Genomic DNA, 18,266 nt, shown 5'->3' with positions numbered 1-18,266 from the left:
ATTAAATGTCATATGCCTTGAAAAACAAAAACTTTCATTTAAATAGAATATCAAGAGAAGTGATTATAATTGGACTAGATGAATAAAACCCCAAACAGAGCAAACAAACTGAAACTTCATTATTTAGAAACACCAGTTTAGCTGTTTATCTGATAGAACCCATGCCAACAGCGATTGTTTTCTAACTAAACTCATTTCATTAAACACTGTATAGGAACTAAAGCTTTCAAACTAATGAAACACTGCTGTTTACGTTCAGAATGTTTGCCCTCTCTTTATAAACTTCATTAACAATTTCAATATTGACTTCCATTTCTTTTGTATTTTTCTGTCTTTCCAATCATATATTATCCTTTGGAAATGACAGACTAGATTTGCTAGATCAATTATTCATCCCAAAATCACACTAAACAAAACTCCCCCAAAATGAAATAGAACAAAGCAGGCAAATATTCTATAAAGACAATGCATGGTCTAAATTAAATTAAAATACATTACCTGGGAATAGCAGGTGCTTGGGAGGCTGGGACAACATGATGACTATGGGTTTGTGGACACCCTGGATTTCATGGAGAGTTCTAGACAATGCAAAAAGAATAGTACTTTTTAATACTTAATGTTAGATTTAATGTTAAATTTTAGTTTATTTTAAGAGATAAATTTACTTGGTGATCTGTTATCAAAATATTTATTTGTCACTCTTAATATTATTATGTGACTAATAAATTGTGAGAAGTATTTTTCGTGGTTTGGAGAACATTTTATAGTGAATGAAAATAATGGTGCAGTCACTCAGCCGTCATGAAGATGTGACCAATTTTGATGATATTAAATTTGATCATGTGATGAGTGACCCTGAAAAGCACTTGGTACATTAACTTTTTCTGTATATCATTTTAGAACTTCAGAGGAAAAGGACAGTTTATTGAAAAGCTCTCCCAAACATTTTGTCATAATAGGTAAACCGAACGTATTTTAAGGACACATAGAAAAGTGTTTTATTTTCTGTTTGTTATATATTAGAAAAAAATAAAGTTCATGTGCTTAAAAGAAAAATAAAATCTAAAGATCCATTTTAGATAATTTAAGTAAATTCTAGACTATGGTCAGATTGTTGGTATAAAACTGATGTATTTAACATTTGAAGGTCATAAATGAAAGTTAACTTGTTGCATGCAAAATTATAACAGACAGAGTTGCAATTTCTTGTATCCATCCAATACTAGAAAATCATGGTTCAGAGCTGGCAAGAAGGTGAAAGGACTTTCCAGCGACCCTGAAGGTCTGAACTTCACCCTGGTAACCCACGTGGTGTGGAGAGAAGCAACAGACTTCTGCAACTTACCCTGTGACCATCACATGTGTACCACGGCACATACACACCCACATAACTGAATAAAATAACTACAATAAAAACTTTAAAAGAAATCTGTTTCATATCTACTTTCCAAGGTTGAATCATTGGAAGTTGTTGAGTTACTGCTTCACTAATACTAATGCCATTGCTGCTCCATCCTGCTCTTCCTAAGTTTAGCAAATTTTCTTCAATTTTACCTAAATTTGTTGCTGGGATAATTGCATCTCATAGTCTTTTTTAAAAGAACTACTTTATAGTTATAATTGAGTGTCTAGCAAAATGGTTTTTGATAAGCTAAGTCCTCGGTTGCACTAGCAGGAGCACAGGATGGTTTGTTCCTTCTGTAAGAGTTCTTTCTTTCTTTTTTTTTTTTTTTTTTTAAAAAGAGTTCTTTCTTTACGTAGCAAAGTTCAAGGACACCCAGGCAGTACAGACAGCATAAAGAAAGTTCATTAAAAATTTCCATGTTCATATAACTATTATGGAAATAAAGAGTGGAGGTATTGTTGAGAACAGAGTATCTTAAATATTTTTGCCACCAATAATCGCTTTGCCTAAGGAGTTTTTATATGACTCCAGCTAATATAGATATATAAGTAGGTATAAAAATAAAGCATCTACTAATAATAAATCAATTAAAACAGTTAAACAATTGTTTAAAATAGACATAATTTTAAAATTGTTCAAGATGCAACACATTCACATACAAATGAGATGAATTGCTTGCTTATTTTTATATAAAGAACTAAATCTTGAAAGAACATTTGAATTTTAAGAGTTGATTAATATTAATATTTTATTTTTTCTGTTTTTTCTTAAAATAGAAGAAAAATACTGCTTAAGCGGTAATAAAAAAATCCCTCTTAAACTTTAAGCATGAATTAAAATCTCATAAATGAGATATTAGTAAATCAAACTAAACCTGTGTACGCATTCCGTTCCATCATATTCTAGTATTTACCCCACAATTATAACTTACACAAAATTTGCAAACTGCTTTAACATGATTTTTATTTTATTTTAATTTTTTAAAGTTTAATTTCATCATGAAAACTGAGTCTAACCCCTATCACTGCCAGCATCTCCCATCATATCCACTCTTTGCGGCTATGGGTTACAGATTCTCTTCTGATTGCTGAGGTAGTGCCTCATAGTTTAAATTGCCCATAGTTTACCTAATTAGAACCTCTTAATGAGAATTAGGATCACTTAAACGTTAATTACAAAGGTGCACTAAAATTTCTTTGGGTGGGTGTTTGAGTGAGATGGTTAGGTAAATTCCTAGAAGTACTCCCTGGTCAAAGGTATTTTAATTTTGAAAAAAAATAAAAAAATTGGGAAACTAAGTTTCCAAACAGCATATCTAATTTCAGAACTTCTAACTGTGGGTAAATGTGGCTGTTTAGTTACACTAAGTAAAATGGAAATTTTTATTGCCATATTTCAATTGCCTTTTCTTAAATTTCTTAATGAAACTGAGTTCCTTTCGACAGGTCTTGGAACCACACCGCCATGTGTTTATCTGGATTTCTCTCGAATTATTGATCATACTGGTACTTTATGATGTGTCATAATCATTGTGAGAGAAAAGTAAGTGCTGAAAACCTTGCTCTCTGAACCGCCATTAGTATATAAAATTTCACTTACCATCAGTCTATTGAACATGATGCCATTTAGGACATGATATTAAGTTAGTGTTCTGTGCTGTTGATTGAACCCAGAGTCTTGCACACCCTTGTCAAGCCTTTAATCACTTAATTGATCCATCAAATTATTTTTTAAATAATGCCCCTTTATTCTTTGAAGGTTACAATGTGACTATTTGTCATATCTTTCCACAACTACTTCATTCTAATCCTCTCTAATGCATCTGCTGCCATCACCTCCCATCTTCTTATCCTCTTTTTATTCATTTTTATATGTTTATAACCTCTGAGTCCAATTAGTACTGCTTAGAACACTAACAATCTACCCGAGGTCATGTTCTCAAAGAAGGGTGACTCTCCCTCTCCTCAGAAGCCATCAATGTCAATAACTCCTCCACACAAAAATCCAAATGAGTTTTCCTCAGAGAGGTAGTGAGATACAACAGGATATAGGAGGCTCAGAAATATCATATATCAGATGCCCATGGGTGCTACCCTACAGCCTTTAAAAACAGGCAATCACCAGAAAGACAAAATGAATTAGCACTAAGTAAAACAAAATAGAAGATGTGCACTTTAAATGTATTTCAGTCTTCTTGGATTATATACTGAGAACTGAAAGCTCAGGCAAGTATTCCAGAGCTTAAAGATACTTGGTACAGGCTACAAGAACATAAGGTAACAGGAAAGTCACATTCCTTTAAGAATCTGCGACAGGTAAATATGGTATACAGGGATTACAAGTGACATGAGGAAAGGAAATATTTCATTCAAAACTCAGAAAAGCTATCTTCTGACTAGTGTGCCTGCAGTGACTCAACTCAAACTTCCACAGTTAAATAAAAACCTTAATTAGCTTGGGTTTTTTGTGTATATTTTCATGTTACTCATCTACTAGGGATGTGTGCCTTTTCTTAGACTATCACTATTAATTTTTGCATTTCTGTTAGCCTATCCATTTGACCTAGATGTTCATACTAGCGTTTACAAAATTTTTGTTGTGGTTCTTTAATATTGGCTCCCTCCCTGGTTCTGTGCCTTTTTGATAACATTATTTGTACTGTGCTTTTTAGATATTTCATGTGTATTTGAAGCAAAAGAACACTTTCTTTTGTGTGGTTGTGTGTGTTCCCCAACTCTGATTTCTGAAATTGCTGGATAAATTCATATTTAAACATGGATAATTTGCCCTTTTGTTCTGTTCTGCTCCTGTGCACCTACTTTCCATCACTCTACAGTCTAGGAACACTTGGTGTTTGCCATTCTGTTATCTGTGTCTTAAGACTGTTCCTTACAGATTTAGTTTTCAAACATATATTATTAAGGAAGATGCTGTGAATTTCAGAAACCCATGACTGCTTTAATTTGTTTTAAATTATCCTTCGAAAATTGGACATTATCTTCCTTAAACCTAAATCTCTAAGGGGGTGAATTTAAACTCAAATTTCAGTTATACTGGGCAAAAATGCTTCCAAAGCACAGTATTTTATTTCAATGATGTCACTAGCATTTGCCATAGCTCATGTGTGAGCCTTTACTAGTACCTGTGTGTGCATGTTTATGTAGGAGTACTTAATACAAATGTTTTCTAATTTTATTTCTAAAGACATAAAAATAAGTTTATTTGAATTTCTTAGTTTTTGGAATCATGCAGTACTGGAGATATATGTGTATTTCTTTGTGTATGTCTATGTACTTTATATTTTAATATTTTCTAAATTATATATATAAAATATTGTAAAAATTACTTAAACTCATTTTATCAAATGATAGCATACTTAAATAGATACACTAATATTACAGTAAAAATTACAACTAACTGACAAGCAATAGAAAAACATACATATCTATTATACTCAGTAATAAAATATTCCTTTATAACAAACCAATGTTCATAAACTTCCTAAAAGAATTTTGCAATCAAATTATCTCATATTCATAGTCAGTGACATGAGATGCTAAAATGAGACGTGTCCCTCTGGTGTTAGCTCATTGTTTGGTCTGACTCCTTATATCGATCCATATGCTCTGATCACAAAAATCAATTGTGTATAAAATGCTACTGCAATGATGTGAATGCTGTATTAATTTGAAACTAAAAACAGTTAACAATAATGTCTTTAAGAAATACAGTAATAAGAGAAAAATCAAAATAAACATTATAAAATATAGAAAAATGAGAGTTCTCACATGTAAAATGACAATTTAGAATGGAGATTAAGTGAATAAGAGGAATGATATCTTATTTTTGCCAAAGCACTATTATATCTATATGCACAGAGATACACATACACCCACACACTAAAAATTAAAAAAAAAAACACTCATATATAATGGGTTTTTGTGCCAAAGACTTTTTTAATATCACAGACCTCGATTCCATATTTATCCTGAGGTCTATTTTTTAATCCTCAATTCCTGCTGTCACCATCAGATACCCTTAATTAAAGATTAAAACGCAGCCTGCTTCCAGACAGCTCACAATTTCCATATGGTGCTGTCATCATATTCTCCACACTGCTCTCAAGCTTTTGCACAATTTATACTGTTTAACCCTAAACCAGTAAATTTAGCCTGTGTGAGAATAAGGGAGCCTTCTCATCCACCCAAGCAAGGGGATTCCCTTTTTCATCATGTCAAGGACAGATTGGCAGAAGTTCTGCATTCCCTGGAATTTTCAATGAGAAAATTTGATAAATAAATTCTACGAAATATTACCATGACCATTTTAATGGCAACTCTCTCTTGAAGAATAAGATTAAAATTCAATTAAGTATTTATTATTTGTACTATTTGTGGTTGACACAAGAAACACAATTATGAACAAAATAGGCATACTGTCTGTTGTCAGGAAAGCTAGTGGATGTCAAGCAAAATTTAAAAAAAAAATTACATAGTGGGTGGAGAGATGGCTCTTAAGACTGAATATTGCTTATGCAGAGGAGCCAAGTTCAGTTGCTAACACCCACAGTCAGTGGCTCATATCCTCCTCTGACTTCATCTCTAAGGAGTCTACTGGTTCCTGTAGGTGCCTTTTCTCATGCGCACATAGCTCCACACTAGCATGCACCCATAGACAAAATGAAAAAAAGAAAAATGAATCGTTCTTACAAACAGGAACATCAATTAGATAATTATAATGACAACTTTATATGTGATGCTTCGTTTGATGACCGACCTAAAATGGAAAAGTTGGCTAGCAGTACGGAAAGTCGCTATCTGCTTGCTTTGTAAGCTATACATCTTAAGTTAGCCAGAGCTCTAAAGAAATGAGTCAATGAAAGAAACAAAAAGAAATCAAAGTTGGGTGCTGAATGAGATGACAAGTACCATAGACACCCCTAAATTTCTGGGGAAGTGTATTCCAGCTGGTAGAATGCTAAATAGACCTCTCCAATTCAGTAACAAAAACTCAGTACGGCTCTTCTCCTCCAGGTGGGATAAATATCTACCAGTAAAACTGGAGACCACAATGGTTTTCAGGGACTGGTGAGACCAAGGTCTCTTGAACATAACAAAAGAAGCACCTAGGAAGAAATTAAAATGTAAGGCATAATATACAAATGTATACATTATATACAAATATACAAAAGAGCTACAAATGGCACAACTGAATGTATATGTATTGGTCTCCTGACACAGATGTCTAAGAAAACACCAAAAACAGGGTGAATTTAATAAATTCAGCTAAATCACTATAAACTGAATACCTAAAAAAGTATGTACAGTAATAGAAACTGTAATAGCATATATTATGACAAAAATGGAAGTCTCAGCAATGAAACAGAGTAGAAACAAAAGAAAGATTGGGTTTTAGAAATGTCAATATAAAAGCCAGATGTAAGAGTATGTGCCTGCAATCCCAGCACTCAACAGATGGAGATAAGAGGACTGGGATTTCAAAGTCATTGTCTGCTGCATAGCTAGTTCCAGATCAGACTGGGGTCCATGAAGTGAGACTCTGTCTATATATGTGTGTCTGTGTGTGTGTGTGTGTGTGTGTGTGTCTGTCTGTCTGTCTGTATGTCTGTGTGTCTGTGTTTATTGCAGCAATTTCTAATAGAATCTAAGATTTAGAAACAGAATTTCCATGGAATGTAGTTAGGGAAATACCATATGAACAAAATATTGCAATATTTTTCTTAATCAGATTTTTAAATTATATATATGCATATGTATGTACAGAGGTATTATTATACAAATTTAAAAGTATTATAAATTCTGCTGCTATAAAGAAAATGCAGCATTTAACTTTTAACTAAGATAGACATTGTTATTATTTTTCATAGAAAATTTATTTTTGGAAAATAGTTATAAATGTACCTGACCTTGCAAATCCACAACACATGTTTTGTGGTACCAGAATGAATGCTGGTTGATGTGCAGTTAGTTTCCTCATAATAAGTTGGCATTGCAATGATGCGATTCCTCTTCAGTCCTCAAGAACTTGAGCAGTTTCTCTGCCGGTCGAGTCATAGTCTTTGGTCACCAGAATACGTTCTCTGTGACCATGCCACCTACACGTAGCAGCTACAGACACACGATTCTTTCATGCTCTCCATGACTTTTTACAGCTCAATGAAAAAAGTTATCTCTGACTTGCAATGTTTCCCAAAATTTATGTGTGAACACAAAGCCTCCCGTCACCACTGATCTCAAGCTACTTGCCGACATCACTGAATGCAAAGACAAAAACAAGGATTCACAGAAGAGTCAGATGATGTGGTACTGTAAGCACTGGGGTGCCTCTTTTGCACAATAGGTAACACCAGTCCCATAAGTACGCCATAATGGACTTTCTATTTCGTAAGTGATGAAAGAGCATGGGGTTGTGAGTTATTTCTTATTTTAATTAACTAATTGTTTCCTGCCTGATAACAGTTTTCCCTCCCTCACTCCACTCCTCCAAGTCTCTACCCCCAACCTTTGCTCTGCTTGCTTGAGCCACTTGTCCTTCTTTCTCTTCAGAAAAGAACAGGTCTCCCACAAGTATCTGTCAGTCATGACAATAAGACTTGGCACCTCCTCTTCTATTAAAGCTGGAGGAGGCAACCCGGTAGAAGGAAAGGGTCCCAAAGACAGGTAACAAAGTCAGAGACAGCCCCTGATTCCTCTGTTAAAAGTCCCACAAGAAGACTAAGCTACAGAATTGTAACATATGTGCAAATGACCTAGGTCAGACCCGTGCAAGTTCTCTGGTCAGCTGTTCGGTTTTCGTGAACCGCTATGAGCCCTGACTAGTGAATTCTGTGGGTTTTCTTGTGGTGTTCTTGGCCCCTCTGGTTCCCATAATCCTTCCTCCCCTTCAATACTGTCCACTCTCTCTGTATCAATAAAGTACTTGAAGTTTTAGCCAGATTAATAAGACAACTCAAATGAGATCAAGGGGTACAAATTGGAAAGCAAGAAATCAAAACATTGCTGTTTGCAGGTTAGTTAATTTTTAATAATGAACATGTTGAACAACTGCTTCAAAATTTAGCCAGCAGCTACTGAGCCCGTGAGAGTTAAAACTGGCCCAACAATCAAGAGAGCTTGCTATGATAACCATCTTTAGTCAATGAGTCCATTCTTGGAACAGGAGAGAAGACAGAAATCAACGTCTACTGCTCCTGTTAGCAGCATGGGCACCGCTGGGCACTTCAGAATGAAGGGGCAGCGAAAGACAGGAAAGCGAGCGAAATGCTTTAAAACGAGAAAAGTATGAGATTATTAAAGGTGAAATCCCAAAACAAGATAAGGGGGTGAAGATTGTAGTAGGAGTTCAACATTTCTCTAAGGAAAGTCCTACTCAGTGAGGATGAAATCAATTCGAGAACTGTCTGTTTGACTTTACGAGGCAATTTGTGACACAGCCATCACTCAGAAACTAATAAGTTATTGGATTTTTGGGACAACTGAATCCAGGTGGCACCAGAAGCTGACATCCAAAAAAAAAACAAAAAAATCCCTGCTCAGATTAATGTTCACAATGACCTTGAAATTGGCAGGTACACTTGCCAATTTTAGCTGTTCACTAGCGTAGAGTTCCATGGACATTCGGTGCTGATGTGTGACCCCCCTTCTTGAACCTGCCCCTGCTCTGTCTTCCCCAGTCTTTCCCCTTTCCCGTTACTGCTACCTCCCTGGTGTTTCTCTGCAACCTTTCACTGATGCATTTTAAGATATTGTTTGTGTGTGGATCTTTTGTTTCACTGTTTTATTTTGCCTTTTAAAATATTTGATCTTTTGCTTATTTTTTAAAATATTCGCTTTTTGTTGATTTATAGATTTTAATTGGTATGTTTTTAAGAGAGAGAAAAAAAGAACATAAAGTTGGGTGGTGATAGATCTGGAAGGCGTTCAAGGAGGGGAAGAAACATAATCAAAATATACTGTAAGAAAAATCTTTAATTAATAAAAACAAACTTTAATTTTTTTAAAAAAAAATCACAGCCAATTGAGATATTTCTTAGTTGAAAACAGAGTCTTCTCTCACACAATACATCCAACCACAGTTTCTTTCTCCTCCTTTCACTCCTCCCAGTTTTTCTCCCCCTCCCCTCATGCCCAAATCTTCCCCTGTCCACTTCCCTTCAGAAAAAAAAAAAAAAGCTAACAGTATAAGAAACATAGAATGCAGCATAGAAGACAATTATAAGGACTCGCGCGATTATGTGGCCAATTTTACAAATGAGAACTGTCATGACTATTCTCTCCCTGTTTTACAGAGAGTACCATAGAGGAGTCTTGCAATGTTGTTCATCTTTGTCACCAAAACACCAGAGAGACTCATTTTTAAGTATAAAATGTTTATTTTCTTTTCTTGTTTTTGAAACCTGTTTAGCCGTGAACAGTTGGGTCTGCTGAGTTAGACTTATGGCAGAAGAGTTTAAAATGTTATCCTGGAAAAAAAATATTTACCCTGAAAAGTAATTTTTCCTCTGAAGTTTTCTTCCATGGAGCAATTTTGATATTAGAATGAATAAAATTCATTTTCATTACTTATTCATTGTCAAAGCTCGGAGAAAAGGTATGGCTGATAACATTGAATTTATCTTTGAAGTGGTTGAATTTGGAGAAAAAAAAATCATCAAAAAAGTCTTTCAATTTTTTAAAGTGATTATCTTTATCGTCAAATAACTTTGTATTTGTAGGAAAATTACTGAGAGTAGAGACTTTATGCATCATCTTCACTCAGTGTGGCCCATTTTAATTCTGTATTTGCAGAACGTATTCTATAGGTTATAAGGTTTCTCTGTTGGAGCCCTCAGCTGCCCTAAGATCTGTTCCAGGTATCAGTTTACACACTTAAAAACTTCCTTCCTGACCTACACAGCTTTTTTTGTGCTTTCTTCTCCATCAGTATCTTCCACCTTAGCAGTATTAATCAGAAGCTCATGTACTTCCTGGAACTCTTCCTGTCTGGAGTTAAATAGCTCTCCTGAGTTCCCAGGGAATCCTGAGTATTGCTCCAAAATCACACATATTATATCATGTTACACTCATTAATTTTCTTTTCTATTGCCAGAACTGTTTTTAATTAGGCCATGCAGAAATAAGAGAGTTCTCAAAATTATTAGCTTATTTCATTTCCTCATATCACGATACCCCTGGAGCCAATATGCAAGCATATTAATAAAAGCCACAGTAAACTAAATAATAAATATTAAACATCACAACAGAGCCAAGGGATGAAAATATATAAAATATTTATATCTATATCTTTATTCTTGGCATGGAAAGCAGTGGCTGTTAACAAGGAAGTTACAGGTCTCACCAATAGAAGCACAGAATCAGCCAGGAAATTTTCCATTCAAAATTAATTGGGTCATTACATGTTTCATCACTCTGTCATTTGGAATGGCGATGGGAGACGGAATCTCATTACATAGTCCACGTTGGTCTGCAACTTGCTATGTAGCGGAGGCTAGCTTTGAGGTCATGGCTGCCTGCCTCTGTTCCTCAAGCACTAATATCAATGGTGTGACACTGTACCTGGCTCTAACTATTACAAGTTGCTGCTGAATATGGCATCAACAAGATCTGACTAAGTCTATATGGTCACATATGGAACTTATGTACAGTACAGCAAATGAGGCCTCACTGCTCAGCGAGTCAAGAGAATTATCACTAACCATGGCAAGATCTTCTCAAGGAGCTCTAAGTCTTTTTAATAAAGAACTACCAAGAACCCATTTTATTGACCAAAGATTTAACCAAAATTTCTCCCAATTATTGTACATCTGGCCACCTGAGGAATTTCAAACCCTGAAAGATGTATGAGCATATAAATAATATTTTTAAATTGAAATATAATTGCATCATCCCCCTTCCTTTTTCCTCCCACAAACCCTTCCCATATAAAACTCACCTTGTTCTTTTTCTTTTTTAGTTGCTGTTACATGCTTTCTCTCTGCCCTAAATACAGAAACATGAAATATCTAGTCTCTATAAAGTCACATATATGTGCATGATTTCAGGACTCAAATCATCCATTTGGCACTGGATAGCCAATTGAGAGGCTTTTTCCTGGGAACAAGCCCCATATTTTGTTCCCATCTCTGTACTCTTTAGCTGCCTATACTTCTCTGTCTAGAGTCTTGTCCCAGAAACACTGCAAACCACAACCAATCAAAACACAGAGAACAAGTGACCACGTGGTGCTCAGTCCCCATACATTACAACACAACCAGTGCTCCGAAGGCTCAGGGAACTTTGTGTGAGAGGAGACTGAAAATCATAAGAGCTAAAGGAACAGGGCATCTGCTGTAAGACTGTGTCTCCTAGAAAAGCCAGGATAGTTCCATTCATGAAGTTTCAACAGTGATTGTTAAAAGAATCCTCTTACTTCAAAATACATACACAGACACATATACCAAGTAGTCTGAAATAAAATTAGATGAAAACCAATGCATATTCTTGAGTATATAAAGCCATTTAATATACCAAATTTACTTGATGCAATAGAGAAAATGCTTGATTTGGCTTTGGTCTTCATGCAAACATGTTCTTACATCTCAGTCACTTTAGCAACACTTCCATGGAGCTTTATGATAGTAAGAAAACAATGCCCCCAGCACTAGGTATTAAAAGTTTTCCTCAAAAATTTGCCTATATTTTGCTATCCTAGTGATTGACAGCTGGGAGAATCATAGTGATTGGCAGGAGACAGCTGTGCCCTCCAGGAGAACTGTTCATGTCCTGATTCTAAAAGTCGTACCAGAATCTCCTATTTCTTTCTCCAAAATCTTTTATTGGTAAACTTGTTCTACTATTCTCTAGAGCCATTAACACATAGCAGATTTGAATTCCCCGAAAGCAGAAAAATCACATGTTCACTCGATACAGGCCAGAACACCTCCCAAACCGAACCACTTGCAAATGTGTTAAATGTCAGGGCAAATTCTCCAGGTGGAAAAATGAGGAATTTTTTATCCTTTCTGAAGAGGTACAAACTGTTCTAAATCTGTATCAGACACAGTTACTTCTCCATTGTTCTGATTATTCCTGCTAACAGATGACTCTGGAACGTGGTTGTTGATGAAAGAAAGAAGGAGAGAGAGAGAGAGAAAGAGAGGGGGGGGGAGGGAGGGAGGGAGGGAGGGAGGGAGGGAGGAAGGAAGGAAGGAAGGAAGGAAGGAAGGAAGGAAGGAAGGAAGGAAGGAAGGAAGGAAGGAAGGAAGGAAGGAAGCAAAGAGAATCTAAGTCACCATTTATTTTCAGTTCTTCCCAAACTGTTTACTTGATCCATGCTCACCCTTTCTGTGCTGTGCTTTCTGGAGAGACTTTGAAGTGCTCAGCTAGGCCACAGCTGCCTGCCTTCCTTTTTCTTTGTGCAGTCAACCCCTTTATCTGTGGATTGTGCAAGTCCAGATCTAGACATGGTGAAATTCATCATTTAAAATATTCTAAGTCGATGAATAGTCACAAAATAACTTCTGCATTTGCACTGAGCAGAAGTTTTAGGAATTAATTATGGCCTTCCATTCTTCTTGTGCTCAAAGAAGAGCTGGGCTTCTTGGATATTTAATTCATTTTTAGAGCCAATATATTAAATTAAATGGCCCATCATATTTATCTATTTATGATTATAAATTTACAAGACTTGGAAAGTCAAGGTAAGTGTGCCAACAGAACTTGCAAAAGTGTCTTCTGTCACATCCCATTTAAATATTGTTAAAAATTCTTCTTTCTTTTATATATAATTGCTAACAATTGACATTTGACCTTCAGTATTAAGTGTCAAAGAGGAAGATACTTTTAAATCTGAAGAATGAAGAACATTAAATACATACTCTTGAATGGAAGGAAAGGAAAAGAGTAGGAGAGTTCTTTCTCTGAAGCACCTACAGTGCTCGGCATCCATAGCAACCATCTTCCTAGAGTCCCTTTTCACTCTTGCATAAATAAATATTCTTGATTTGGGATATATAAGCAACGGGATGGATCCTGATTTAGGATCTACACTTGATCAGTAGTGATGAAATTTCCCAAAAGAAAATATTCAATGATGGAGGTGATAAAATAAAGCCTTTTTCAAACACAGGCATGTTAACAGGACCAGGACAGACATTCAAGAACACTCACTTTTAAACTGGAAAGAAAGAAGGTAAGAGTGCATTGGAGACTCAAAATTTTAAAAACACACAGTTTAATTTTTTTTCCATCCGCGTTTACAGTTTTCTTTAAGCGTGTTCGCTTAAGTCTGATACTTCCTAGAGTTTTAAGCAATGAGAACTATAGAGACTAAAAGTACCAGTTGGCAAACAAATGCATGGTGCAGCCCATTTAAGCTTCTGATTTGACCATGAATGCAAGAACTGGTAACTGGAGGTTTTTCTCATGCAGATGCATTTGCTCCAAAGCCTAGAATGGACAGTTCTAGGGAAAAGGGAAATAAAGAGCCATTTCCAGAAGAAAACAAGAACAACCACCAGAACCAAAGTTTTCTTCTTTATCCAATGAACTGGAGGTAAGTTACACTTGATGGAAGAAAGGAACCATAAATACACATGCTCCTAAACACATCACAGTCAGATTTCTGTTCAGCATCAAAACAATTTAAATATGTATAAGTTCCTCTGCTTTGTACAGTAAATATGCTAATGATGTTGGTCTTAAGGATATTATGTAATAAAATATTCTAATTACTGAAATTTGCTGCTTTGAAACCATTTTTTTTAGAAAATGGGTTGTTGCTTGCTCATTAAATTTATTGAATGTAATTCTAATGTTTCTGCATCCTGCAAATGGAAATTTGAAAATACTGAACAAAGTGACTAATAGATAAGGTTGTTGAACCAATTAACACAAGCCCACATTTGCAAAACAGATTTACCTGGAAAAACTCAATGTATTTTCCACAAATGACTCAGTGGGAAGCCTTTATTAAGACTCCAAGCTCTTTAAGAAATTAATAAATTTCCCACAATTTTCACATCAGTGTTTCTAAAGCATTAATATTTTGAAAGAGAAATATTACTACAGATAGCAAGAATCCTTTCTTATAGCACACTATCACAGTGTTTGCCTGAAGTTGCCTAGAATGCTCAGAGATTACCTCCTTCATGTGCTCCTGCCCTGACTGTGATCTGACTTCTTGGAAGGTTTCACCTGATTTTCCTCAAAAAATAACTGCTTTTGAACTTAACCCAAATTCCTCTCCCTAGTACTCATCCTTTACAACTTGTATGGTGGTCTGTTGCTGCACAGTAACTATTCCCATACTCCTGTGGTTTCCAAAAATTCTCAACAGTTTCTGAGGAAGGTGTCAGGCTGGGTAGTCTTGGATTGGAGTCTTCCATGATGCTGCAGTCACAAGGACAAAGAAGTTGCAGCAGTGGAACTGAAGTGGGATCAGAGCTTCTACAGGCTGCCCTTCTATGTGTGCTAAGAGTGTGTTCTGCATAGCAATGGGAGCTTCCCATAGAGACTCTGCCAGGACTGCTACGGTTACCTGTGCAATTTTCTCAGGGAGCTAAGTAGAACCTGTATGGCCTTTATAACAAATCCTGAAGCAAAACACTGTGCCACTTTCGTTACACACTTTCAGTCAACCATCTGTGCACGTGACCCAAATAAAGAGAGGGGCTTTAGAACCCAGCTTTTGATAGGACAATGCCAATGCTGCATTACTTCTGGGATCCATTGATTTCACCATCTTAAAAAAAAAACAAAATGCGAAAAGCTATAAACTCTGATTCCAACTTAATTTCTTAATTTGAATATTACCTTCATTCCTTTTCTAGCATAAGTCTGTCTTTATTTCTCTTTGACTTTCTAAATATACCCTATGATATATTAGATTATTATTCATGAAATAACCACCCTCACAGAGAAACTTTCTTGAAAGACCTCTCTAAAGGGATAAAACAGAGAGTCTCTCAAGGTTGACCTCTGATCTCCAGATGCAGGAACATTAGCACACACCATTGTACACACAAATTTACTCTCACGCAAAGGAATGAGGATGACTAGACTACATATGATTGTGTGGCCTCCCCTGAATCTTAACCTATAGTTCTTTGCTCCTAGCTTGCACAAGTAATTCAAGGTACTTCAGCCTTAACCTACAAGCAAAACATATGACTCAACTACACTTACTAGTGAACAGAAGTCAACCTCAAGGGATAGCTTTGTGAATTTGCCCAATCAAGCCAAGCCAGGACCAATCAAACTACACTGTGTCAATGTTAGTCTTGGAAAGCCCTGCATTTGGAAAAACACTCTGTGTGACACTATTTTAGTCATAGCTAACTGGTGTTCTTCTCTTTGATTTGGTTAAATTACTCTGGGAGACGAAAGTTCTTGATATTGTCAACTGATTTTGCAATTTCCCCAGACACAAACTGATTTCTCTGCACATGCAAATAATTAGCAGCTTCACTAAGCCAGTGAACAAATGACTGAAAAAATGACGACAAGAAATGAGCAGGCTTCCATGACTATCTGTCAATGTCTACAATGAACTTGCAGCTATTTTACAGCCCTTTGAGTCAGAAGCCTTAAAAAGAGCCATAACTATGGGGGGAAAACTCTTTTTGATTTTCCTAGAAAGCCCTGATTTAGTCATCCTGACCCAGAAAAGCTATTAATAGAAGCCCCTTTCTCTCTCCAAAGTGTCCCAGTTTAAACATGAAATTGTACTGTCAGTATGGTTATGCTTTGATGGAAAGTGGTTTTCTTCATAATGCTGGCTGTAGTTTTAAGTTTAATAGTGGCCAGACCTTCAAGTAATAATAGGCAAAAATATCTTTTTTATTCCCACTCTTTCTTTATTTGTATAAAGCTCAATTTAAAAACAACTATACACACAGATCTGAAAAAGAAAGTGCATTGAAGTTTGGTGAACAACATCCACACATGCATGTACTTCTCTAGTTAGAAAGAGGAGCAGTCCTTTGCCCTCCAAAGTTTTTCAGAATGTTCTCCAGTCCATTACCTACTTTCTACAAGGCAGAAATAACTCTGATTTCTTTTAATTTTTATGTGTGTTTGTGTATATGTGTGTGTTATGATTTCAGAGAAATTGCAATATATGATAAACTCTAGGGAGTATCTTTTTTAAAGTAATGCTTCCATACTTACACGTGTTGCCAGGTACATAAGTAGCTCATGATTTTTCATTGCTGGGTGCATCATTTATGCTCAGAGGATAATTTGTCAACCCATTTCCCTGAGGATTTTTTGTGGGTTGCATCTACTTTGGGCTACAACGGACTAAAGGTGACGATTTTAGTGCATATATTTTTGTTGCCTCGGGAGTTAGGTAGATGTATCATATCAACATACGAATAAGACTTAGGTATATCATATCATAATATCAACATATGAATAAACTTACTAAAAAAAGTCACTACTCAACTCATTAGTATACCCATCATCTTACAGAAAGTCTGAATTGTAAACCCCACTTTTTTCATTCTAACTAATAGCTGGTCCTTACAGCCTTTTAATGTTCAATATTCTACAGAAAGAGCCAACAGAGAAAATGATCTTTTGAATATCTGTTACAGCCAGAAGCATTTTTTAAAAATATCATCTATTATTATTATTAAAACAATTTTATTAACCCAAATGACCAATAACATACTTTTATTTTTTTAATTTTATTTATTTTTATTTCTATTTGTGTTTTGCCTACATGTATGTCTATCCTGTGGAAAGTTCTAATGTATATGTATTGCTCTTATTGGTTAATGAATAAAGAAGCTACTTTGGCCTGTGATGGGGCAGAATAGAGCTAGGCATAAAAACGAAACTAAATTCTGGGAGAAAGAAGGCAGAGTCAGGGAGAAGCCATGATTTTGTCAGTAGGCCACAAGCCCCATGGTAAAATATATAATAATAGATATGGGTTAATTTAAGATATAAGAACTATCTAGTAATACGCTTAAACTATTGTCCAAACAGTATTGCAAATAATATAGTTTCTGAATGATTGTTTCAATTATGGGCAGCCGGAAATGAACAAGCAGTCTCTTACTACATATCTATGTGAGGGTGTCAAATCTTGGAGTTACAGACAGTTGTGAGCCACCATGTGGGTGCTGGGAATTGAACCCAGGTCCTCTGGAAGAGCAGTCAGTGCTCTTAACTGCTGAGCCATCTTTCCAGCCCTGACATACTTTTATTTTCTTTAAGTTTTATAATTTATTTTAATACTTCAGAATAAATTTTGTTACACTATATATGAGCATCTGAAAAATAAAAGATTGAATTAGCAAAACACACATAGATTCTCATTTCACTTATGCCAGAAAAGTCTCTCCTGATTTTTTTGTAATTTCTAGCTCACAATCATTTCAAAAGAGACTTCAGAATTCCGTTCATGACCCAGTTGGATTATACAGAAAGCAAAATTTAAAAGTTAGTAATTTTTTTTTCTAAATAAAAAAGCCAATTCATAATCCTGAGACTCTGGGTATTTTGCTACTAGATGTTTCAGTTCAATGAGTATTTCAAAATACTTCTTAAGGAAAGCTATATAATAAAAATTCTAAGTCAAAGACATGCAATGTTAATTTTGATAAATAGCAATGAAATCACAGAAGATCATCATAATCCTATTTAAACTTAAGTTATAAAATGCAGAGGTTGCTGAGTTGCAGCCTTAGCAGTCTCTCACTCTTATTTTTAATATAAGCTTTAGGGGACATGTTTAGCAAAGAATATGAGAATAAAAGCTTCTATGCTCTGTTAGACTAAAAGGGAATTATTACCTGAATTTGAGGTAATGTCATAAATTTCAGTTTTTGTATTAACCAGCAAGGTAGCCAAGA

At 35.4% G+C, this 18,266-nt stretch overlaps 1 long non-coding RNA gene across 1 annotated transcript in view; it reads right to left on the bottom strand.

The window, feature by feature from the left end:
* LOC130887365 (uncharacterized) overlaps positions 1-18,266 on the bottom strand; it is a 109,950-nt gene that overhangs the window by 39,137 nt on the left and 52,547 nt on the right. The window contains exon 5 of the long non-coding RNA XR_009058372.1: positions 499-578. This is a non-coding gene — a long non-coding RNA (uncharacterized LOC130887365). The remainder of the gene's footprint in view (positions 1-498; positions 579-18,266) is intronic.

The sequence above is a fragment of the Chionomys nivalis genome, chromosome 15 (assembly GCF_950005125.1).
Source record: "Chionomys nivalis chromosome 15, mChiNiv1.1, whole genome shotgun sequence".
NCBI lineage: Eukaryota > Metazoa > Chordata > Mammalia > Rodentia > Cricetidae > Chionomys > Chionomys nivalis.
Note: the sequence above shows the minus strand (reverse complement) of the source record. Positions and strands in the feature narration are given on the sequence as shown.